Genomic DNA, 8823 nt, shown 5'->3' with positions numbered 1-8823 from the left:
TATAGATGTATGAGAATATATATATTTCTCATACATATACATAAATATGCTACAGATGTATTGTTTAATCTTCCTTCTGTCCCCCATTCAGAATATGAGTATAGAGCTTCCATAGTTTATTTACTCAAGTAAACCCAAGGAAACCTCATTAATATACTTTCTCTTTTTTCAAAACTAGCTCTGGATTTGTATATGACATTAACCATTTGCGTGTCTGCATTACATATTTATGTCTATGTCTGCATGGTTTTGCATTTTTAGATGAAAAAGCAAGATAAAGACTCTTGTTCAACATGTTTGGGTGTTCACACTTCTTGGAGACATTTGTCATAGGGAAGTGAAAAAATGCAAATCTCTGTTTCAAGTATCTTAAAACATTAGAAAAAATTATAAAAATAATTAGTACTTATTTTAAGGACATGACATGTTTGGTTTTGGCACTAACAATTCTTTTATGATGAGTTTTACTGCCCTATTGTGTTGAAAGAATTAATGGTTAATGTTGTTTATTCAGGGAAACAGATTTGCAACCTGTCCAATTGCTATGGGAACTACATTCTTATGTTCATTAAATCAATCTATGTAAGAAAAGGATAGAAGCTTCGTGATTAAGGCAATATACACTTATTAAATAAGATTTTGAAAAATACTACAAAGTATAAAAAATGTCCCCCATAATTCTTTCACTAAACACATACTCCATTAATATTTTAGATGTTTTCCTTCTATTTTACCCCCCACATTTTTTTCCTTTGATTGTGGTGTTATTTGTATCATTTATGCATTTTTGCATCATCAGTTTCTAGTTAACATTGTGTCATACTTTTTCCATTAAAACTATTACTTCAAAAAAAACACACACATACAAACACACATAGTACATAGGATTAGATATTCTTTTAATATCATTTTGCCATCTTGCATGTTAATGCCTAGGAAACAATCTGTGATAAAGTACATTTATATTCCTTTCCCAACTGTTATTTATAACACATTTTCTCTCAAAAAATTATCCTGTTCTCTGGTTTAGAATCTATCTTACTCAGTGCCACTTATCATATTGCCATACATGGACAGGTTTACAAAGGTTTCCTCATGGTTATGTGTCAGATGAACTTCTAACACAAACATACTTTTGAAAACGTATCTGTGGTGATTATGCCATATCTCTATTGCTCTCTGCTATTCATGTATCCCTCTCTGTGATTGTTCTTTCTCCTTCAGCTCCAACTTCCATTCATGTACTCGTTTGGCAAATACGTATGGAGCACTTTTACATACTTTTGCATACATTTGCATGCCAAGCACGGTGTTAGACACTGATCTATGATGGTAAATAGGACACAATTTTTGACAGCCAATTACAATATGATGTGATAAGCACTTACTAGCATAAACAGAAGGTATTATGGCAGAAAGAGTAGAGGCAGTCAGTCCTGTCTTAGGGGCTCAAGAAAAGCTTTCTAGAGAACATGGCTTCATGAACTGTAATACTGCCAGCCCAGGTTATGACTGCCTGGCCAGAAAAGAAAAATTTAGTTGTTATGAAGAATTTCCTCAAATACAATTTTGGTGAACTCAGGTCAATTGAGAAACATTCTATAACTGGAACAATGCAAGCTGTTAAGAAAGCAGTAACCAAGTTCCAGCCAAAGACTAATCTTTAAAATGGGGAAAGAGCTGGGCAAATTCATTTAGCTACTGATGCTGCCTCAGAAAACTGTCCCATACACAGGTAGCCCAATGCATACTATTAATACCTCACGGGCACAGCAAGCTCCCATGAACATAATATGTTCATTGATATCAGGCCGTTTAGCCAAGTGGGTAGGGAAGTGCTGCAGTGAATTCTAGATCGATGAAGTGGTGGACATCAAGAGCACTTCCTATACATAGCCAAAGAACTGTGGACACAAAGTACTGGAGGCAGGATCCAGACTTGGAAAAGGACAATAGTCTTTGGCTTTGATTTCAGTAGGCCTTTACTGCAAGACAGAGAGGCACTGGAGTTCAGTAGAATTAACATGCAATGGCATCTAAGGTGAGGAATCCCAGGCTGACTCCTTTCTAATATCCTGGGTCAACATGGAGTGTAAGGAGTGCTATATTATTGGGAGGGGGACACATTTTAAGCACCAGCTATATGGGATCTAATTAGGGATATTCTTTTCTTTCAAAAGAAAGTATGTTTGTAGATACACTAAATTCTTTTTCTCCATCTGTAATCCTTTAAAATAAGAGTCCCACACTATAAAGTTATGGTAATATTTTCAGTAAAATTCGGTTAAATTATAAAGTCTCTGAGCAAAGAGGAAAATCTAAATGAAAAACATTGTCTTAGAAACACAAAGTCCCACAGAGAATCTGGGTTTTTTAAAATTAGAAGACTGGCCTATTTCTTACACCAAGATATATCTTGGAGAAGCAGCTTGTGGGGCTGCTGAGAGGTGGCTGGGGAAGAGCAGGACTCTACACCCTGCTATTTACATTGGTTTGTGAGCTCTGATAATAGGTGTTGACTTTGTGGATTCATGACATACAAGCCCAGGAACTGAGTAAATGTTTGAGATCAATTCTCCCCCAAGTTCTATCACGGTAAATAATTTCTGCTGATGGTCTCCAAATAAGAATCTGAGAAGAATACAAAAAATTCCCACAGACTATTTATCCCAGGAATTCACTTCCCTCCTGACTCAAGAATCCCATTCTATTAAGCAACAGACAGAGGCCTACAGTCAGATACAGGAACTTCCTCTGACCAAGAATTTTCCCCGACCTTGCAAGTCCTCTTGAAGTTCTTTATTTTATCATTAATTTTATAAAAACTAAGTATTGAATTAATACACGTTCAACTTAAAACATTTTTAAGGTACAGGTTAAGTTTTAAGATGGAGGAGGTAGCCATCTATAATTACGCAGACATTTTCAATTTATCATGTTAAGGATCTAAGTGTATTGTGAGTTTGTATTCTCAAGATTAAAACTCTCTGAGGGAGAACAGAGTATCTGAGACTCCTACATTTTTTTGGGAGAGTGGTAGGGGGGAACTCTTCCTTTGTATATGAAATTCTTCGGAGAAGTGAAACAGAATTGAGACTGACCTGACAGTAAGTGGAATTTTCTACTCTTGAGCCTTTAAAAACTAGAACAGTTTCTAACCAAACTTGTATAATATTTAGGAAAAAGCTACTTCTAAAATTATAGCTCATTCATACAATGAAACACCATACTTACAATATAGAAAAGAAAAAAAGTAGTTCTTTATTCATTAATATGAGACAATATTGAAGACATATTAGGTGAAAACAAAATGAAACTGCAGAATAGGATTATGATGGATTCATATTTGTGTTGAAAATGCTACAGATAGATAAACGGATAGATAGATAGGTATATAGATCACATATATACTTATATATCTAGAGGACTTTTTCGGTAAAATATACTAAAACCTGATAACTGAGAACAGAAATTTCTTTTTGGCGGATTGGGAAGGAGAAGTTGAGGAGGCTGCAGAAAATGGGTACTGGGTGGCCGTGTGGAAGGAGGTCTTCATTTTTATTTAATGTGCTTTCTTCTGGTTGATATTTTTACTAGGTATTATTATGTATTATTAATATTATTAAAACATAGTTAAATAAACATATCACCCCATATGCCTTAAAAAATGGTATATATTTTAATACAAAACTTACTTCTTTAGCAAATGATTGTTTTGAGACATTCAAGTAATTATTTTATATTGAACCTATAAATTAAGGCTAAATTATTTGCCCATTTTGAATACACAACATACTTAAAAAAATTGGGTCTATGAGAGACTACAATGCTGTTTTAGGGAATAATATATAAAATTCTATCTATTCTTTCAGGGCAAACATTTGTCCTGTCTTGAAGTATTATCTAGGAATTGAAAGCTTTGTTAGAATTCTATATTGTATAGCCAGCCTTTATTTACTTTCCATTTCTTAGACTATTGGGCATTTAGATAAGCTTCCACTCATCTTCTCTTGTGCTACCAAAAGAGAGGTCTCCTGGGAATATCATCTGTAAATGAAATGTGCCTGATTTGAAAAAAACTGTGAAATACAATTTTATTACTTTCGGAAATGCAATATTTACTGGATGTGAATAGCTTCCCTATAGCAATTGATGACCTTGACTACATGAATGAAGAGAGATGTAAAGAACATCCAGTTGCTTATTTTTAATCCCTTGAAGAAAACTATAGCATTTTAAAACCTCATCTTTAGTGATGCAGATAATTACAATTTAATATTCTGAATAATTCTCAGATAATTCTTGATAATAGCCCATGAAAGTAGACTATTCATAAAATCTTAAGAGATCGGCCATATTTTGGATTTATATATTTAAGAATATATTTCTATTCTATTATTTAAAGTCTTCTTATTTTATAGTCTACAAAAAGGAGATGGATGGTAACTAAGGGGAAACTTTATCTCATTGTGGAATATATGATAAAGTGTCAAAAAACAGTGCTTCATTGGGAGCATGACCTAAGACTTGACAGAATGAAAATATGCCTGTCACTGAGTAAGCAAATGAGAGGGAAGTAGAGGATATTTGACGGAAATAGTCCATCTTACTGCTAAGAATTTTTGTTTTATTTTCTGACTCTGGCCTTTTAAAAAATCATGTTTTCGATTGCCTAAGCATTTCCATCTTTCATTGGTCTTCAGTCTATGCTAAGTTGCCTCAATGTGGGCTAAAAGTAACATGTTAGTAAGATTATAGAAAACCACATGAATGACTGACTTATAATCACACTCCTTGAAAACAAAAACAAAAACAAAAAAGAACATTTGCACACCAAATATACTTGATATAGCAGTTCTAAGGTAATTTTGTCTGTTTTTGAAAAATCAGATCTACTCCTACAGTACATTTTATTAGCTTTGAAAACATTCTTCCTAAAAGAATTGTGATTTGATTGTCCTGTAGAGACCTCAAGCTAAAACAATGTTTAAAATTAAAGTCAATTTTATTTGCACTCATTGCCCCATCAAGTCCTTTTCTCTGCTGTGTTTCTGATCTCAGCAGAAAACTCTATCCTTCCCTCCCCTTAATTTCTTTATCTCTTGAAATGTCATCCTGTCAAACTGACCTCCAAACATCTCTTAAATCCACTCCCTTTATTCCCCATCAACCCTGTCTTTGTTAGAGTTTTGATAATTTATTCACATGAATATTGCAGCAGTTTAATAATGTCTCCATGTTTTCAGTTTTTCTCCTTAAAGTCCATCCCCCACAGATGTTTTTAAGACACAGATATGATCTTATTACTTCCTCCAAATTACTTCTTTATGAAGAGTTCAAGGCTTTTACTCAACTGACACTTGCCTAATTTTCCATGATCAAATTTTGTCCTGTTTTCTATATGTATTCTGAATTCTCAGGCATAGTACATTTATTACCTATGCTTTCCTGATGAGATGATTTCTCTTATAGCTTTAGGGAATTTACAGAGTAGTTGGGCAAACAAGAGTTTTAGGCAAAAACTTTTTTCAAATATCCCCAAGCAATAGGCCCAACAGTAAATAATTAAAAATACATATATGGGAAAAGTTGGCCTTACCCTCTGAACACAACAAAGTATAAATACATAAGAAAAATTTTCCCCCTGAGATAGTCATTAAGGAAAAGGCCACAGAGAAATAAACCATGGCCTTAGAATATAGTTCCCTTTTTGTGAAAGTAGAAGGTGGCCATTAAAGAATAATATGGCTCCATTTTTGTTATTGTCTTGATCCGGAAGGGGAAAGAGGGTCCAATGAGTAATTCGTTTGAAGTGCTGTCCTAGGAAGGAAGTGGCACAATAATAATTGAGGCAGACAAAGAAATCTACCTTTCCCATGAGCCTTAAATTCCAGGCAAATCATAATTTTTACCTGAAGCTCCCTGAAGTAGAACCACTTTCCCACACTTCTAGACATGTTGCTCTCTCTGCCTGAAAGCTTTCCCCTCTCTTTGCCTGTCCCTTCAACTCCTATTCATCTTTTGAGTTTCTTCATAAGCATCACCACCTTTGTGAAGCCCCACCCCCAATTATTCTCTTCTGTTGCAACACTTTCCACAGTATATTGAAGCAGTTTACTCCCTTGTTTGTTTCCTCAAGTATCTTGCTTTCTCCAAGGGCCCTATTGTATCCCTAGTATTTGTTACAAACTAAGAACTTTAAGTTTATGGAACAAATAAAGGAATTAATCTGCCATAAACTCTGAAGAAAGAAACACATAGAAGCACTTTTTCAATTATTAGGTAGGATCTAGATTTTATAATCACTGATTTTTGAAAAATTAATATTCAGTTCATGGTATAAATTCAGGTTAATCTGCTAAAAGTTACTAGCTTTCTTATGATTGTAAGGGAAACCATCTTTTCCCTCTTCCCCTATTTTACTTTGTTCATAAAACAGGTACTTACATGCTCATGAAAGTTTACGAAGAGACCATTTTCCTTTGTCTGGCTACTTACTTGTTCCTTTCTTTGGAAAGAAGAGTGATTTATATGATTGGTATGATAGTGAGAATATGACTTGAACTGATCTGCATCTTTTTATTCTAATGGCCAACATCAATATGCTCAAGGTTATTGGACATATGTGTGGCCCTTCCTCTTGAGCTTTCTGTGTGCAGCTGGATGTGAGGCAGCTAGTAGAGAATGTACCTGCTTTGCAGGCCCAGCTATCTCCAAATGTAAGTCCCAATGCCTGCACACGTGAAGAAATCCATTTTGGTCTCAAGCACTATAGAAATATTCTAATCTAGCTTTATCAGATATAAATTAGTAATACATTTTTATCTATATCCAGCCTTTCTGTTTATTTCTCAGTTGGTACAGAATTTGTCTGTGTTAGGGAGAATAGCACTCTCAAAGCCAAACAACACTTAGTCAGAATGTCTGACTTAATAAACCTTATAAATGAACATATTTATATGTGGTAAAGCAATCTTTTGGCCACCCAGGTGCCAGAGCTATTAAATGTTGGAACCAGACTGTACTTAGGGGTTACTTCAGTGAATTAGTAAGAGATAATCCATGGAAATAGGAAAATTAGATTCTACCCCTAAGAAACCTACTCAAAAAACAGAAATCAGAGCTGGCAAAATTTAGGCACAGCTTAAGTCTCTCACGATCAGACCACTGGAAACCCTTAGACATTCCAGCAAAGTTACTCTCTGTGGTTGACGTTGCAGTCAAGAATTGGCTCTGCTTATATGGTGGTTTAGTTGGCTCCCAAATTTTATTTCTAAAGCTAGATTTTACTGAGCTCTTCTTTCCTTGACCTACTTTCTTGTAATATCTCCTCCTTCCTTTGCATAGGCCAGACACCTCCACGTGACCAGCAGAGTGAAAAGAGACAGGATAATATTTCTCCATCTGAACATGATCCTCACTTCACTTTTCTGATTTAGGATAAAGATAAGGGCCTTCAACTGGAGATGAGGTCATTTATTTTCCCCCTTCATCTGAAGAAAGGGTCATTCTAGAAGTTAGTTTACATTTCTTCATCATGTGAATAAAATTTTTCCTCTTCAAGAATCCAGAATGTCTGACTCATATTTGGGAAAATGCACTGTGGAAGAAGAATTATTCAGAAAATAGATAGGAATAAAATTTGTTGAAAAAAAATTTGTGAAGATTAGCCAAGAGAAGTTTTGGAAAAGGAAGCCTAGAAGAGCTTGCTGTTAATTTAATTGTTGGGGTGGGGAGGAAGGTAAGCTTAGGAAATGTCTGGGGAGGTGCCTAGGAGTGGACCCCCTTACAAAGAACTCAATTCTCGTGCTTTCCTTTTGGAAACTGAGCATATACTACTTACAGTAAAGCTTCAGTTTTGCTTCTTTTTTGTTTAGTTACCACCTTGAATTGTACCAACACTTCAATAAAGAAAAGCACATAGAGTCGCATGTATAGTGAGATGGCCTTGGGGAGGCTAAAGGAATGAGATAGTAAAGAGGTAGAATGACCTGACCCTGCCCAAGAGAGGAAGCAGCTTCCCAGGTGAGCATCATCTCAGGAAGAGCGAGTCCTCAGCCCGTTTTACTTTGACCCTTAAGCTAGATGTAGCTCTTCTCTGAGGGATGGGGCATGATGCATCACGTATAAAAATATAGGCATAGAAATATAGCCAAGACAGCAAGTCTAATGATCATGTTTAGAAAATAAAACTATGGTTAATTTTCAGTTAGAATATTGACTTGAATGAACATGAAAATCTTTAATCTAGAACACAAAATGCAGTCTTCCTTCCTGAGAGAGAGCCAAAGATAATAAAACATGGAATCAGAATCTAGAGCCAAAAAAAATCTTACAAATTACTCAATTCTCACTCAATTTTGAAGCTGAGGTTTAAGAAGATTAAAATTTTGTCCCAAGATCATACAGTATGTATGTGATGGGGAGTAGGGATATGGAAACCAAAGCTCATGTCTACAGTCTGTGCCCCTTATATGCTCCATCCGGTGCCTATTTGAGAATTGCCTATTAACTGTGATGAAAAACTCTTGACGCCCCAAATCAGCAAGCAGAATCCAGGAATGATCACTTTTCTAGTCAACTGTGCCTGATGAGAGCTACGACCTGAATTTGTCCTGCAGTGTCTCAGTTTTCCCTTGCCCAGTTACTTTTATGACTTATTAAATAGGTCATAAAATTATATACTAAATTAAAAAGACTATAACTTGTAATACTATATTATGAGAAAAATGTCATCAGTAAGGAATCCTAAGTAGACTATTATGTTTTTTAATTTCACAGATATCCATAAGTTCTGCTTGGGGGAGCTGGTTTAAACTAGGT

Source organism: Propithecus coquereli, unplaced genomic scaffold (genome assembly GCF_000956105.1).
Source record: "Propithecus coquereli isolate 6110/MARCELLA unplaced genomic scaffold, Pcoq_1.0 Scaffold105, whole genome shotgun sequence".
In the NCBI taxonomy this organism is placed as follows: domain Eukaryota; kingdom Metazoa; phylum Chordata; class Mammalia; order Primates; family Indriidae; genus Propithecus; species Propithecus coquereli.
Note: the sequence above shows the minus strand (reverse complement) of the source record.